Source organism: Physeter macrocephalus, chromosome 17 (genome assembly GCF_002837175.3).
Source record: "Physeter macrocephalus isolate SW-GA chromosome 17, ASM283717v5, whole genome shotgun sequence".
NCBI lineage: Eukaryota > Metazoa > Chordata > Mammalia > Artiodactyla > Physeteridae > Physeter > Physeter macrocephalus.
In genome coordinates, this window is record NC_041230.1 from 24,838,311 (window position 1) to 24,856,535 (window position 18,225).

An 18,225-nucleotide genomic window follows, 5' to 3' on the forward strand; every position below is an offset into this window, starting at 1 on the left:
TTAACTTAGCCCTGAATTGACACTCCCAGTCAGAATTACAATCACCAGAGGAGAAGGGTCTCAATATTAAATTCCAAGTCTATTTTATCTACATCCAAGAATTACGGGAGCAGTGCAATTAAAACTCTTCTCATGCTAAAAACAATGCACAAAGTGCCTCTTGGTTTCAAGCCTTAGCAGGCACATGCCTAAAACGCACAAACTGCTCAAGCTTCATTACCCATGTGCCCAAAGATCTAACTACCAAAAGACATGAACAAATACAACAGATAAAGAGGAGCATTTTCTCCAACTGCTAGAAGCCAGGTCCAAGGCGAGAAAAGAGGAAAGAACAAGAAGGTAAACAACCTCCCATTAGGTAAGAATTCAAAACACATAGTCATCAGAGACTTCATCTCAACCCAACTCACCAAGGGATGCATCAGATTGAATGGTAGACAGATTAGAGGCATTATGAAAGGGCTACAGTGCATGACTCAAGGGTCTTGTGGATTCTTGGCCTTTCTTTTGAAGCTCACAGGGTCATGGTAGCCAGCCCCCTACCATAGGTTGTTTATCACAAACACATCGGTCAGGTTCATAAAGTAATCAGAGACTGAAGGCAAGGTGCAGGTAAGAGAACTTTCATGGGGGGTAAGGGGGATGGAATTATTGTGGAGGCCTCCAACGATGAGATACCACTTATAATCATTTAAAAGATTCAAAAACGTGATTAAATCACACTTTAACATTCTCCTCCTTAGAACTCTGACTTCCCTTAGGATGTCCTTCTAAATCTACTTCATCTAAGAAGTGCTACCATTTATAATGTAGAACTGTTTGTGTCAAGTTCTCAAAGAGATCATCATGGAGACTAATGGATTTAAGTGGCTGGAACCTGTGATTAGAGTCCTCCACAGAGATATGAATTCTCCTCACACTGTTCAAAGGCTTCCAACAAAGTGGTCATTGGCTCTCAGGATGATGAGATTCACATAGTTCATATTTAATGCTAAAATGTGTGGCACCCCACTATTTAACTGCGGTACACAGCAGACACGTAGGATATACATAATAATGTTTTTGGAGTTACAGAATGAAGTTGACAGCTTTCCAGATAATCAATTTTACTCAAAGAATGTGGTGGAGGGGGGAGTCATGACTTTTGTATTATAGTATTATAGCAAACGTGGAGAAACTACGTTAACAAATTGCAAAAACTGTTTTAAAAATAAAACAAGAGACTTTAAAGAATTGCTGGCAGCTAAGTGACCTTGAAGAATGTGAGTTCTCTGCCTTCTTTGCCATCGGGGGGGCTTCTGTGATAAGGTGTTAGGAAGGTGAACCTTAAAGGAGTCATGAAGTCTTCATTTCAACCTTTATGCTTAACTGTTTGCACACATTTCAGTAAGCAAAATAAGCCACAAACAAGAAAAGAAATATTTAGGAAAACATTCCATCAAAAATAGAAAATGATGTATACAATTATTTCTGTATTAATAGAGCAAAGAAATGCCATAGGTGACCCAAAGTATCAGTTCATCCAGAACTGGTACTAAAGTCGAGAAGTTACATACTGAGGATTTGATTTATACATTAGATCATTTTTACAGTTTATCTATGATCTTAATTACATTTTACTAGGGCTAATACTATCTTTTTTCCTTTCTTTTTGGTATCTAGATTATATTACTTGAAAATAGTGACTTTCAATCATGTTAGGTGGTAGAAGAAAGCCCAGGAAGGAGTAAAGTAAATCAGAGGACTCAACTCTATCACAACTAAGCTTTGGAGTTTGCATCACTATAACAATATTACGAATGAGTTTCAGGCTTGTTTCTGAACATATTTAATATTTGATCAAAAATACTGAGCACTTTCGACTAAGCACTATAATCAAAGAATTATGCTAACATAGCAGAACTCCTATAAGTTTCCATTAGATAGGAAATTTTCCCTTTGATTTGATTAGATAATTAATTAACCATCCAAGTACCTGGAGCCGTCAATACAAAGGCTATTTTGGAGGAGACAGCTAACATCTCGGGTGGGCGTGTAAATTAGTACAGTCACTCCGGAAAACAGTTCAACATCATCTAGTCAAGCACAAACCCTACCCTAAAACCCATGAGTACCACTTCTAAGCAAACACATGAGAGAAACTCTTGTATGCTGCACTTCGGTACCAGATACAAGATGTGTGCAGGGATACCGTTCGTAATAGCAAAATGTTGGTAATAAAGTCAAGTGTCCACTGACAGAAAGGGTATAGCCATACAATGGAATAGTGTACAGCAGTGCATACCGAAAAAGTACAGCCACATGCATCAACTTAGATGATGCATAGTGTAATGCACAGTGTAATTCCATTGATTTAAGAGATTAGAAATACGCAAAATTAAACAATATGTTGTTGAGCGATAACTAGACGTATGGTAAAACTATAAAGAAAAAACAAGGGAGTGATAAATGTAAAATTCAGGAAAGTGACTGCCCCTGAGGGTGGGGATGGAAGGAGTTGCAATTGAGAATGACATGGAGGAGGCTTCAATGTTATTGATAACTTACAATTGAGTTGGGTGTTGGGCAGATAGGTGATGGCTTTATTATTATTCCTCAAACATACTCATTAATTATACTCCTGTATGTGAAATATATTAACTTAAATGCACACATATGGTCATATATATACACATATATCATATATATATATATATATAACAATTAAGAGGCTTACAATGCACTAGAAGAGTGAATAAGCCCAAATCTCTTGCACACTGACAATCAAAAGATGATTGTTATTGAGGAAGTAATTCAAAAGGAAGCATTAGAGTATTTCCAGAAATACTGGTTCTTGTGATGTTCTTTCAACCCAAGATAATAAAGTTTAGGAAAGTTCCACTTTGTGTACCTTTCTTATAAGCTGAAAATATGAATAAATGTTTACTTGCAATTATCTCTATAACTATGCTTGAAGCTAATGTTGCAAGTAAAGCTATTTATATAGCCTCATCATTGGTCTGAATGCTTATCACTGCAGTTTTATTACAAAGAACATCTAATAGACTTCTTTCCAAGCTAAGAAGAAAACAGTACTATAATAAGGTATCGTACATTCGTGGGCAAAAATACTCCTTTTAGGGAACATAACATAATTAGTTTCTATTCCAAGTCTGTCAGTGTGCACTGTTAACCTCTGACAACTATACATGAACCTTTTCATTAGTATGTTATCTTTGGTACAATTAATAACTTGTACCTCACGTGATAGGCAAATTAAAGTTTCCCCACTAAAGCCAAATTCTTCAGTGTAGTTCTAAAAGTGTTTTGCCATTTAAATGAAATTTTACCATTCCAACTTCTTGCTCCCAAAACACATAAGCCATTTTTTCCGAAGCGAGACAGCTTTTCACTATCAACGTTCTTTCAAATATTTTACTTAAGACAGAGAATCTCATATTAAATTCAATTTCACACTTGCCAATCACACACACCCACTCACAATTCCTCTAGATGATGCAATGGGGCCTAACGTGTATGTGTGTGTATGTGTGCACCCACAAACACACAATGCTTAAATACGTATAAACACATTAACTGCTAGGTATTGGTTAAAACAGATTTTAGCATATCATCTTATTATATATTGAACATAATGGTTGGTGTTAGCAGTTCTACTAATTAACTTTTAAACAGGAATTGGCAAGTCCGAAGTCTAAGATCCATAGCAGTAGTTCTCCAGCTGGTGCTATAACAGCCCAGTCATGATATTTGCGAGATGCATCTAAAAGGATCCCCGGTCCCACCTCCACCCCCAGAAACCAGAGCTATTTCCTGCTGATAATGGTGAGGAGGGAGCATCTAAGTAGAAAGTCATCTATATTCCTCCAATCCCTCGAAATCCATCCCCCCCTTATACTCAAAAAAATATCTGTTGCGTTTCCAAGAGAAACAACAAAGACATAAGCCTTGGTAAAGATGATGCCACTTCCAAGATAAAATGCAAGGCTCTTTTTCACGTGCCTTTCCCTTTTCTCTTATGACAAGCATGGATAATCTCAAAATATTTGTGTCAATAAACTGATTACAATAAAGTGATGGCAAGACATTAAAGAATAAAGAAGAGAAAGGAAGAAAATTACATAATACTTAGAGGACAAGGGCCTTAAAAATCTAGACTAGGTCTGTTGAGCAGAAATATATACAAAAATTGTATACTAGAACAAAATAAAGATGGATTTAGTAACGCTGGATTTAAACTGGAAATAGCTATTTGAACTCCTGACCTTGACCTTTTCAGCACTCACCCTAAAATGACCTAACAGGGGAGTCATTTCTTCTTTCCAGAGGCACTTGAATGGCACAGCATCCAAATTTTAGACTCCAATACTATTCTCTACTAAAAGGATTCAGAGCTCCTTGGAGAATAGCTGATTCCATGTCTTGGGATAGGAAAAAAAATCAAGGTCAACTGGAACTCGTGGCTCTCAGAAAATAAAAGTGCTTTCAGGAATGCCTGGGGTGATGCTGACAGGACCAAGAAGGAAGCTTAAGAAGACTCCCACAGTTCATGCTGCGACCATCTGAGCATCAACCTGAGAATACGAATCATAATTAATTAGAACAGGTACAGCCTACAAAAAGCTCTGAGTTCAGGATGCTAGAATAGGAAAGTTAATGTAAAGTATACCCAAAGGAAAGATATTTGTAATACAAAAGAAGAGTATGTGAAGATATCTTAAAATCAATTGTAATAGGTGGTGAAGTGTCCGCAGATTTGGATGTTCTGTTTCTCCTATCAGGCATGTGCTTCCTTATAAAGTACGGGTCTGCATTTTTCATTATGTGTGTTTGTAGGAAAGAATGAATACGGGAACGCTGAGTAACCCAAATAGTCCTAGAAAAGTATGAACTATTCCAAGAAACATGAAGAATCCCAGCAACAGTTGGGAGAGTGAGTCTTAAGGTCTCAAGAAGTCTGAGAACTATTAGCCCATACTCCAATGATTCCAAAATGGAGTGTACTTGAAAAAAACTCTTCAGTGTAAAACTGTGTTTGACTGTATAATTTCAAAGAATGCTTAAAACCAAGCAAGATAGTTAAGGCCTAACTGGATACATTCAGGACTCCTGAGGAAGGCAGCAGAACACACGGAGAAGTGAACTTGGAATCAGAGCGTCCAGGTTCAAGTACCACTTCGCCTATTTTCCATTGTTTTCAAATGTTAATACCTGTCAGACCTCCCTCCAGGGTAAATATGAGGATCAAATGTAAGATAATATATGCAAAGTGACCATCCCTGTATCTTGTATCTGTTTGTTCATATATACAGAACCATCTGTATTTGGTGGTTCATCTTTAAGACAGTTTGACTATGAGAAGAGTAAGATATTTTTTATTACTATACCCCAGAAATCAGGACACATTCTGGAAAAGACACAGAAATATGGCCTCCAACTGACTTTCTTTCAACTGAGTCAAGGGAATAAAAATTTGCCTCAGAAATAGTTGCCAAAACAACATGAAGGTTTTTGAAGGAAAAACTACAAAGCTGATGGATTGTGTTCAACCCTCTCAAAAATGATCCCAACCCCCAATGCTCTATAACCCAGGACTTTACTCCAGGGATATTCCAACCAACATGAGCCTCTGTTTCCTATTTACCCAGAGCATAGTTACTGCTCAGTACATCTATTTATGTATCAAAGGCCATATTTATTATCACTATTCTATGTGCTCAAGATGCAGCTAGCAATGAAAGAGACCAAGGTCCCTGCCCCTCATGAGGGGCTACAAAGATAGGTGACAATAAATAAGAATTTCAGATGAAGAAAATAAAATAAGATTATGTTACTAAAAAGGCCTTGTGGGGGGGATACTTTTGAGAGGGGGAAGAGGAAAGGCTTGTGGGAGGAGGTGACATTTTGTGCTAAGACATCAACAATGAGAAGGAGCCAGTCTTACCAAGAGCTGGAAAAAGGTCCCTTGTAGAAGAAAGAACAAGCAGAAAAGCCTTGAATTAGGAATGTGCCTGGCATGAGGCTGGAAGGAAGGAGAGAAGAGAAGAGAAAAAGGAAGAAAAGAAAGAGAAAAAGAGATAAGAAAAAAAGAAAGGTAAGATGGCTTAAGCAAAGAGAATGCCAGGGAGGATTATGACATGAGCTTGGACAGGATGGAAAGGACTACAGAAAATGGTGTGAGCAAGGTAAGCAAAAAGAATAAATAGTACCCCTCATAACAGTCAATAGTAGATCAATTCTCTTTCTGCAATTCCGAAAACTGTATTCATACATAACGCCATATCGTGCACCGTAGCAGTGGATCACAAGGAAAGAACAGCTATAATGCAAACAGACAGCAACTGATTCTTTGGGGGGCTTAAGAAAAAGGAAGTGGACATACCAACACAAAAGGCTGAGTAAATCACAGCTTTTCCCAAAGCACAATATTAAGGCTGTATGCTGTAGAAAAGGCAACTGGACCTCCATTTTCTCCTGCCCACTGAGAGCCATCAATACCGGTAGCACCATCTTCCAAACAATTGGAAATACAATGTTGCCTGTGTTCCAGAAACATTTTGTGTTATGATACCTGGTGATGTGTGACATATTTATCACAAAGATGATAAATAACCATTTCCTCTTTGTATATTCAATGTACAGAAATAGCTAAGACCAGGCCCATACTTCACAAACATTCACATAATTAGAACTGTTACAAGGGTAAAGGCATGAGTTAAAATTACAGAAGCCTAGATGAGAGAGAAATTGGAAACATACCAAAAACTGTTTCTTTCATCATTAAAATGGGATAAGAAATGCCAAGATCCTAGCAGAGTACCTAGGGTCCTATAAGGGCTCAGTAAATGTTGGTTTCCTCTCCAAAATAAAAGTGACATGATTTTTCTGTGTTGCTTCTATTCTAGTTCTAAAACTAAACTTGTACTGAGTAAAAGCAGAGTGACCTAGAATTGGGATGGAAAGGTCAACCTAAAATTGAAAAATCTAAAATGTAGAACTTTTACAATAAGGGGAAGTTCACTACTCATAAAATACTTAAAAGGAGGGCAGGGAATTTACATATATTTTTCTACACGCTTTACATTCATTAAGACTTACAATGGTCCTGAGGTAGGTATTACTATCCCCTTATTTCTGAAGAAATCATGGTTCAGAGATATAAATAACATAAACAAAGGAACCAAGCTAATAAATGGTAATCACGAGAGTCAATCCGAGGGCTATTAGGCTCCAAATCTATGTTTTTCCCACTATATCAGACTGTTTCTCAAATATAATACAAGTTTAGCAAATTCCAAATTATTGAGGCCTAAATAGATACCTTTTTAATTAAACGTTGTACATCTTCTCTTCTGTTTCTGGGTATCATTTCAACCATAATTCAAGAGCCAATGCTTACAAATTTAACTCCACATGACTGGTTTTGAGCAAGATCCCAACTGGTACTTAACCACTAAACTACTCAGAGCACCCTTCGTTCATCTTTAGAAGAGTCATTTAAAAACAAGGAGACTAGGTACTGTTTTCTCAATACGGTCGTAAAAGCTGAGATAAGAACAGTACTCACAAGTTCAATTACGCCAGAAACAGAAGGCTTGCGAAAACTAGGGGAGGGTGAGTATAGTGGACGAAGACCAGTGAGTTGAGACTCTAAGAGGGGGTATTTATATGGAAGATAGGAATTACCTTGGAGGACGAGCTAAGCCCCAGAAGAAGAGAAGGAGCATATAACTTTATAGAAAGAGCTAACTTTACAAAAGGACCCAAGAGAATACAAGTTCCATGAGAATGGGGCTCTGCTCTGTCTTTTGTCACATAGTAGATACTCAATAGGTAATTGCTGAATGAGTAAATGAAGCAAATGGATAACTTAAAAGCACAGCTATGAAGTTTACCAAAAAAAAAAAAAAAAGTTTTAAGAGAGAAGAGGCATGCCTGTGTCCCTGTCCTTGGTGCTGAATAACTGTGTTTGGCTAGGTATGACAGTATCCTGAACCCAGTTCACTGGTGTCCAAGTTCTACTCATGTTTCTTTGTTTGAATTCTCAACTTTATTAAATTTTAGAAAGAGTCTGATTTTTTGAGCTGCAGAACAAATCATTTCATGACTTCTGTTCGGAGTTGGCATAGCTGACTGCGTGTACTTTCGACAGTTCTACCATGATTGACACTTATATTTTCCCTACTCCCACTGGGAAGTTCAGCATTATGTGTTTCTCATCCACCCCTGATGTCACACTTTAGTTTAAAATAACAGTCATTATCACTCAATTATTCAGTGATCAAGTGTAACACCAGGTGCAAACAAAAGTTCTGACAACACTAAAACATGCCCTTGTTACTGCAAAGGATTTGAGAGCTTGGCGTTTATGAAGCTAGTGATCATGTTACTCCAAATTTGAAGGAGGTGAAACAGAAGAACAGAATAAGCTGATTTTTTTTTTTTTGCCCTTTTAACTTCCTTTTTCTTGATAGTAAGGGTACCTAGAGCAAAATGTTACTCTTGTGAATCAACTATACTCCAATAAAAAAAAAGTTACTCAGCTTTACTTCATCACTGTTCTCACTGGTATAATCAACATATAGAATGTTTATTTTAATGATCTTTACAATCTTCTGAACATCATAGCTCTAAAATAGCTACAGCTCAATCACTTTGATTTTTCTCTTTTCTTTCCATTTATAATCCGTGTGTGTGAATCTGTATACACACACTTATACAGATACACCTACACACACACACATAAATCAAACATGCACACATATATTTGTAAAAAAAAAAACTCAAAGAGTTATATATTTCAGAACTGAAAAGTCATTTGAGCTCATGTGATTAAAGCCTTGGTACTGCAGATGACCTCAAATAACTTTCAAATTCCACACAGATATCCAACACAGTCATGGATATGATACCTAAGAAAATCAACCAAAGATGAACATTAATGTACTTAGATTTAAAAATCACCTCGTTTAATATTTTTAATCAATTTTCACATTTCAGGAAGGAGGTCTGTATAGCCCTGTGGATCTAACTAACATTATCAAAGAAAAATTACGATATTTTTCCCATGTAGAAATAGACACGCAAGTGAAAAAATTTAATTGCAGGAGAAAGGGACCTGGATGCATCATTTACATGTTTTTAGAAAAATCTGTCTCATTCATCAGCAAGAATGAAGCAGAAAAGTTGGCAACAGAGTCAATTATATTATTTTCTAAGTAACATATAATTTGGGGCTTTTAAAAATCCTTTTTCCTATAATTGATATAAAATTTTTACTCAAATTTCTGACATTTCCTCTTTCTGGTAATGACTCAACATTACCAAAATGTAGCAAAAGATTGAAAAAAACAAAACATTTATGCTAACCATAAAGGTTTGCCAATATGGATATATCTAAACATACTTATTGATTTAACCTAGTTCTCTTAAACATAAATGCATATCATAAACAACATGCAGACAGAGAGTGGACCAGTGGTTGGGGGTACATTGTGCTAAAGGGCACGAAGAAACCTTTCTGGTGATGGAAATGTTCTATAATCACGGTGATGGTTGTTCTCAACGGCATATATTCGTCAAAATTTAAACTGTGCACTTAAAATTAGCAGATTTTATTGTAGGTAAATTACATCTCAATAAATCTGACAAAATAAGACCCCAAACCCTAAATGTACCATGACGCCTAAAGAATAATTTCTATTGAGTACCTGCCATGTACAGACAAAAATTAATTATGACCCAACATAATACCACCAAGAATACATTAAGTAAATAGTGATCCCCTATTAAATACACACACACAGATTATATGTTAAGGAATAGTAAGTACAAAAATTAGGTTAGACACTGTTAACACAGAGCAGAAAATGGATTTCCTACCCCCTGCCCTAACTATTCCTTACCAGTGCTCAGTCTAATTTAGGATAGAGTTGGGGGGACTTCCAGGAGTGTCTTAACTCACTTCCTCTAGACACCACCACTCAAAGCTTCCCTTGGACGCTTCAGTCTAGTCTCATTGACAGTCATCATTATTTTGACCAGGAAAGAAGAGTGGCCCACCTCCAGCTATGCCTATGCCCCTATACTGAAAGAATTAGAGAAAGAAACTCAAATCCTGAAGAAGGATGTAGTGGCAAGCTAGGGTGGTTGGCTGTGGCAAAATCTTCTCCTCTTGTCACGCTGAGAGCTCCCTCACCTTGGCGGTGCCCTAGCCAGCCCCCGAGAGTGTCTATAAATATGCAGGAGAAGAGAAAAGCACTAATAATGATGAATGTTACATAATTAAATAATTTATGAAGGATAAAATATTGGAGCCACGGGAGCTGTGAAGGAACAGATAGGCTACATGTATCTTATCTGCAAGTTCAGTATTTAAGTTCTAACTGCCCTCTGCCGTCACACCAAAAAAAAAAAAAAAAAAAAAATTGGGAACGACCCAATCTTTTCCATCAGATTAAACACACCAAGACCGCTTTGAAAATATATAGGAAAACATACAATTAAGAACAAAAACGATATGTAAAAAATATAAACTATGAAGAGTATGAAAAAAGTTTCTATTTATTCCATCTGTGATGCTTCTCCCAAACCCCCAAGCAAAGGAGATGCAGATTTCTGCTTCCAAAAAATGATTTCTTGCAAACCATATAATACATATGCTTTCAATTTTATTTAATAAAAAGTAGGGCAAAGTAAAAAACAGGTGCCTCTACAGATGGAGTATGCTAGACACATGTAACACCTCTGATAATGCTGAATCCCACCCTCCCTTTGGAATTTAAAACATCCCTAAAAACCTGCATGTCAAATATTACCAAATATTTAGAGTCTAAAAGGATGAAGTTCGTTATTTTGCACAGTAACGCATCTTCAAATAATATTTCAGTCTCATTTTGAAGAACTGCAATTGATATCTTTTCCATATATATTTAACCTCCTACAGATTTATTTGATTCTCAATAATTACTATTCTCTGGTAAAAGGCATATGTTATTACAGTACACTACGCTCCCACAAGCTGTCCATTCAGTGTATTTTAATAAATCTCTGCCAGAGCTGTATAAATTTGATCCTGTTTAAATTTAATAAGGATCAGAATATATCAAAGCACAAATACCCATGGGAGAAATAGATATTTTGCATAGTTATTGAATGGCCTATTCAGGGATACAATATGTAAGACCCAGACCATCAACCTTGAATTAAAAAGAGAGATTAATGTGCTTAAAGCCGGCTACTTGTTAAATAACATATGAAATTAGTATTTAATAAAACATCTTCTCTATATTGCTGCTAATGGTATCAGTCCTAATACAGCTTTAATATCAATATTCCCGTACAGAATTCTAATATTTACAAGAATTGCCAACAACATATTTCTTAAATATCTACATTTACTTTTATAAAACACAATACTATGTGGCACAGAGATGGAAAGTACCTTATAGTAACTTAGAATCGGGGGATTTAATGTCCATCTGAAGAATATAAATAAAAAGAACAACTGCGTTACTTGATATATTTCTCACAGATTTCAAGCATGATGAACAATGCACTGCTTTTCCAAACATTCTCTTCTATGGTAGGATGGGATGTTTCTGATTTGAATCATATTTCAATGATCATTAATATTCTGCGGTTAAGTAAATCACTCCAATTCTTTGTTCTACCAAAATTTACACTGGAGTGTAAACACCAAGGACAATGACTAAATGAGCCTGGATTTAGAACCTGGAAGAAGTTAGAGAAGGGCTAAATGTCAGTTATCAGGAAATCCTTCCTGGCAGTGAGGACGATTAAGAGACAACTATTGCCAAGAAGATCAAAGAGAAACAGTATCACTCAAGGCACGTAAAACCAACCTTTTCTAGCATTAAATGTCCTTGGCAGATGGATGGACTAAACTGTCTTGAGTCATCTACAAACAGCTTGGAGGCTACAAATTGTTTAAAGCCCATGAAATCTACATCAGCTCATGCATGTTATATTGAAATCTACACCTCCTTATTCCCAAACCCTTTCATCTTATTTAAACTAAAAATGCCAAGGATCAGTTCACTCATCACCCAAAGTGAGAAAATACACTGTCGATTGGTCCACCAAGATCCATTAGCCAACCGTACCAGAAGATTAGGTCTTTCAATGGGACAGGTGGTTATCATGTAACCAAGGCAATGTGGCCTGCTCCCGAGCCAGGCTGCCCCCAATTGCTTCTCACTGTATCCTCTGTGAGCCCCTGAGTCTTCCTTCTCTACCACTGTTGTCTCTTCTCTGCTGGATTGGGCTGCATGAAAGAAGTGAATCCTAGCTGAGCAAAATAAAAGGATGTGATGGTTGGGCAATCGGCCATTTTTCACACTGAGAAGACAAGCTTCAACACCAGATATCACTTCTTACAAGAAGTGGTAAAATGACCTACAAATACCATGGCCTAATGGCTGATGGAAACTGGAATATGGGTCTAGATATCGCATGACAGATATGCCCAGTTTTATGAAGCACTGGTATATAAGATCCAAACATAAAAAGCAAATCCATAGGAGTTATTAGCACATTAAAAAATCATTAAAAAATCCTGAGATAGTATCTCTAAATCCATTTAAAAACTGGCTCTTGGTTGAATGTCTTCAGTTTGCCAATGAAAGTGATGTCATTTATTACAACTTTCCTGAAGAGTTTTTATTTTAAAACATCAGGCTTAGCAGCAGGACTAGCACCTTATCGTATGCGAAATACAGTTACAACAAATAGAGATGCAACCACTACCAACTGTTAATAACAAGCCAAAGCTGAGAAACTCCATTAAATCTTATGTTTGTTCTGCTGGCGCTAATACACTCACCTCAAATTACAGTTCTTCACCCTAGATCAGTGTCTGTCAAATTTCAATTATTTGTATACCACCTTTATGAATTTTTCCATTTAAAGCAGGTCCACATTCTTCCTTCTCCAAAATCTTGGGGCCAGATGGGTTTTACAGTTGAACGTTTTTAAGATTTAGAAAAGTAATACAATGCATATTCCATCTATGACATAATACCTCTAGTGGTCTGGGGCAGCATCCCATAATCAAATAGACAAATATTTCTGCAGCAAAATGTCTGAATATTCACACAAAGGAAGATGAATAGAGAATAAAAACAGCCTTGCCTAAGTTCGGTTCAGATTTTGTTGCAAATGTGTTGCCATAAATTTTTTTTAAAAAACTTTGTTTTTCAGAGCTTTCAGAATTTGGGAATTATGGATACCGCATTGTGAGCCCTTATTTCTCTTTAACTCACCCATCTGAATAAGAACAATTGTGCTTTTTTGTGAACAAAAGGAAAATTTATATCATAGGTGGAAAACCAGTATTCTTTGCCATAAATAGAACATAACCACCAAAAGTAATACAATAAAAGAACAATGATGAATTTCATTCTAGCAAGCCATTAGCTACAGAAGGTTTGTGACCAAATCCTGTGTTTCCTCCCTGCCTCCTCTTTCTCTCTGCCTCTCTCTCTCCTTCCTTTATCCCTCCTTCTCTCCCTCCCTCCCTCTGCTTTTGCCTCTCCCTTTCAATCTCTGTTAAAAAAAAAAAAAAAAGAGAGAGAGAGTAGCAAGTATTAGGTGTTAAAAACATAATGGCACCACACTGAGACTTTTCTCATTGATGTAATAAGGAAGACTGAAAGGGAAATGGAAAAGAAAACCTTCCCACATAATTCAGTGTGGTTTAATGACATATCCTCTTAGCTAAGAATCATATCACGTCCCACCAATGGTAGAAGCTCACCACCACCTACCTCGCTTTAGTCTTACACAAACTCATCCCAGTGTTTGCTTCTGTCCCCGGCCAGCCCTACCTTCTCTTGTCAGGTGTTTGGAAACACACGGAGGTCTTCAGTACGCAGCTGCAAAGAAACTTAAGTTGTGTAAGACCACAAGGGTCCACGAAGCGCTTCATTTTACATGAAACTCACTTTATACCTGTTAGGTGTGTTTTGCCTTTGTCTATGGCTGCCTGTGTGGAAGACACTGCAATTACCAGAGGAGGCAAGCATGACTGGAGAGATCAACTGTGTGTACACAACTCCGGTGGCTGCGAGTATATTCTTCTCGATGGTCCCTGGTCCCTTCAGAGGCCTCAGGATGGTTCAGAGCAGTGGTTGCTCAGACTGAGATCCTGTGACAGCAGCATTAGCATCACCTGAGAACTTGTTAGACAGGCAAATTCTTTGGCCCCAGCCCAGACCAACTGAATCATGAACTCTGGATGTGAGACCCAGCAATCTGGATTCTAACAAGCCCTCTAGGTGATTCTGATGTTCATTAAAATTTGAGAAGCATGGGGGAAAGGAGCACAGGCTCTGAACCAGCCTGCTGAGTTTGAATCCCAGATCTACCCCCTCCTAGCCTGTGACCTTGAATAAGTTATTTAATCTAGCCATGCCCTATTTCCTCATCTGTAAATTGGGACCTTAATAGTACTCACTTGATGAGTTGAGGATTAAATTTATTAATAGATGTAAAGTGCTCAGAATAGGTTTTGGAAATATTCCACAAATATTCATGTTCCAAATTTCCACATAAAACCTTTACTTACAACTAACAATTATATTGCTTTTCTCCAAACAATAAAGACATTTAATAACTATGTCTTCATTTCGTGCTTAAAATTAAGGTTCACAGGCCTTGTCTCCTAAAGAATTGGGAGCTCAAGTCTACTTCGGCAGAGGTAGCCAAATGACGGCCCACAGGCCATACACAATCCTTCGACGGTTTCAAATTAGTTGCCAACGTTTAAAAATTGAAAAATATCACAGAATCAAAATTTCTGGATCCCCTTGAAAACTTTGGAGCTCAGACAACACTGGCCTCTGACTCCCTAGAGCTATGGTTGGCCAGAGTGGAGCTGCAATCATGCCCTTTAGAGGGGCCCAAGTTCTGCTCATCACGGTCCTCAGACACACACAGGCAAGTCAGCTGCAGTCACGTATACTCTTCCTGGTGTCTATGACGGGTGGGTTTGTGAGCCCTGTCCTCCTGCAAACTCCAAAAGCTTCTAGTATGTTCTCTGTGCACAGAGTAACCAACCGTCCCAATCTACCTGAGACTGAGGGGGTTCCCAGGACATGGGTCTTTCGTGCTAAAACTGGGAGAGTCCCAGGAAACCCGCAACGAGTTGGTCACCCTATCCGTGCTGATCACTCCCAAATCCACATCCCAGGAGCCTTTCCTGATATTCTGGTCCCCAGACCCCACTACCATGGAAAATATTTCCCCTGCAAACTCCACTTTTACTTGAAAAAACACTTTCTTCATTCATTTGTGCATTCCACAAATACTTCTTGAACGTTCCCTCTATAGCAGGAACAGCTCTGGGCAGTGGGGATAAAGCAATGAAGAGGCAGAAATCTCTGCCCTTACAAGGTTATGTCCTAGCACAGGGGAGAGGGGCAATCAGTAAAAGAAATGCGGTGTATGCTATAAGACCAGATGCATGGAGAAAAATGAAGAGGGGAAGGGTGATGGAGAATATCATGGAAAGGGAAGGGGGTTCATAAAGGGTTCCCTGAGTAAAGGACATTTGAGAAAAGACCTTAAGAAGATGAGGAAGGGAGACATGAAAATATCTGTCGAAAAGGGGTTTGGGGCAGGGTGAAAGGCCCTGAGATGGGAGTGTGCCTGGAGTTTCCGACTGTGGCGGGAGCAGAGCAAGCCTCACCTAGGAGACAAGGTCAAGGAGATCACGGCGGCCACCCAGTTAAGACTGTTTAGGCCATTATGTGGACCTTGGCTTTTGGTCTGAGTGAGTCAGAGGGCCACTGGAGAGCTCTGAGAGGGAGAGTAATAGGACCTAGCTCAATTATTTTTCTAGAATAGTCATCAATATAACAGCTGTTTCTTCTTCATATCCAAGTAAGTCAGTTCAAGGAAACTCCTGTAATTTCAGCATCTTTCCTGTTAAAGACAGGAACCCCGTTTAACATCATGGGGTCCTTAGGCAACAAAGACTGATGTAGAACCAGACAGTGAAAAGAAAGACTTACCTCAGTTCATCTACTGGGATTTATGGACTGCAGGCTAATATGCTTTTGCACAGGAATATTTGTGTTTATGAAGACATTCTGATGAATGATACTTTTTTTCCCGTTCATGAAATTTTCAACATAAAAGAACCCAGAATTCCTATTTTGAAATCCATTGTGCCATTTTTATTCTGCCTGTATTTTAATATAGCATCAATATTTAACTACTCATTAAATGAAGTGTGACTTTTATAGTGAAAATGTCAGTCTTTGCAGTTCATTAAATTCATTTAAAGTATAGCTGCTTGATTTTTTTTTCCCCTGGAAGAATAAAAGGACTACGAATTGAAGGCATAAACTTTAAATTTAAGCATGTGTTTTCTTCAAAATTAACATTCAGGATCTGTAACATTATTCATAAGACCAAGGGAGTGTTTGCATCTTCCTGCATTTCACTTAGTGACTGTCGTCTTTATCGAGTACAGAGCTGTTTATCACAGTTGGATATGACCAGTGGAATGTCACTGTGGACATTAAGATGTCATAAGCTATTATGAATCTCTGGAATTCTGCATGTAGTATTAAAAAAACATTATCTTGAACTATGGCATCAGAAAAAATACACCCTGGAAGATGTGAAATTTAATAACTTGCTGAATCCAATAGGCCCTAAAAGCAGTCTATTTCAGTTTTTAAAAATAATTATGATATGACATTTGATCACCTGAAAGAAAAGGATATATTAGAGGTGGAATTTGAGAAATGAATTCTAATGAATTTTTTAGATGTTTGTGATTCCTTTTTCCTAAAATGACTATAATTTACAAGTATGGGGCAGTAAAACGCAAATGATGTCAGCTCACCACGGGTACGTGTTCACGATGACCAAGTCTCTTAATGAGATTTCAGAAGACTTCAGCATTTCTGAACAAGACATAAGGAAATGAACACCCACCCCCAGGTCCACCTCTTCCAACAGAGGCTAAAAAGGACCCAAGCCTTGGGACAAGAACACACACACACACACACACACACACACACACACACACACACGCACCGATGCCCTGTTACCCTCCCCTCCCTCCAGGCCACCCCTCATGCCAGGTCCACCCACCTTCCAAAACAGAAATCTAAGCACAACCCCTGAAGCAAAGTGCCTGAAAGATAAAGCTCAAACTCTGAAGCGTGCAGGGAGAGACCTTTCGAAATCCAGCCTCTGTCTTCCCCTACGGGTGTCCACGAGAACCCCTGTCCTCTGCCTCGTCATGGCTCCATGACTTTGCGTGATGCTGCTTCCTCCCCCGAGATACCCACCCTGAAGTTCTGTTAAGGTAAAATTCCCAAAACAGTTTCCTTACCTGGAATGATCATTACAAAAGAAAAATGTTACTTTGTTCGATTCTGGTTTCAAAAGTCTAAAAGGCATTATATTTGAGAAAAAAAACAAGGTCTGGGGCTTCCCTGGTGGCGCGGCGGTTGAGAGTCCGCCTGCCGATGCAGGGGACACGGGTTCGTGAGAGGCCACAACAGTGAAACAGTGAGAGGCCCGCATACCGCAAAAAAAAAAAAAAAGGTCTGGGGGGGGTGGCTTTTGAAAAAGAAATAGGCAGGACCTGACTGCCCCTGTATGTGCTGAACTCACTGCACCTAATCAGCTACAGTAAATAAAATGACTGGAGAATCTTTCTGATGAACCCAAAGGTTGATGACTGGAGGAGAAGGGCTATCCATGTATTTGTTAAAATGTAATGATCCACTTGAAGAAGTTTGTGGGGTTGTTTTCTCTTTTACTTCTGCCCTTTTCCCTGAAGCCCTCCTACTGGAAAGGAAATGGGGAAAAAAAAAAACTTATCTGGAGTCCAGAGCACCTACCTAAATTACTAAGACAGTAGAACATATACAAAATAAAATAATAAATCAGATTCTACTTCAGGCATCTGGCTGCTTGTTAAGAAGCATGCAGCCTGCCATCAGCAACTTTATCAGCTACACCTAGCGGGGCAAACATTAATTTCAAATCAGTGGCTATTGTCAAGCATGTATGAATGTATTTCATTGCTTCTTTGTGATCAGTGACAGTGGACTGGTAGGTTACAAAGGCAGTAACTAAAGGGAGGGCCTCTTCTCACGCCTCTGCTGCTTTCCACCACTGGGAAGTCCATCCGAGTCCCATGGAGGGTAGTACACATGCGTGTGCACGCACACACACACA

At 38.3% G+C, this 18,225-nt stretch overlaps 1 protein-coding gene across 1 annotated transcript in view; it reads right to left on the minus strand.

Moving 5' to 3' along the window:
• TOX3 (TOX high mobility group box family member 3) overlaps positions 1-18,225 on the minus strand; it is a 106,235-nt gene that overhangs the window by 67,830 nt on the left and 20,180 nt on the right. The window lies entirely within an intron of this gene.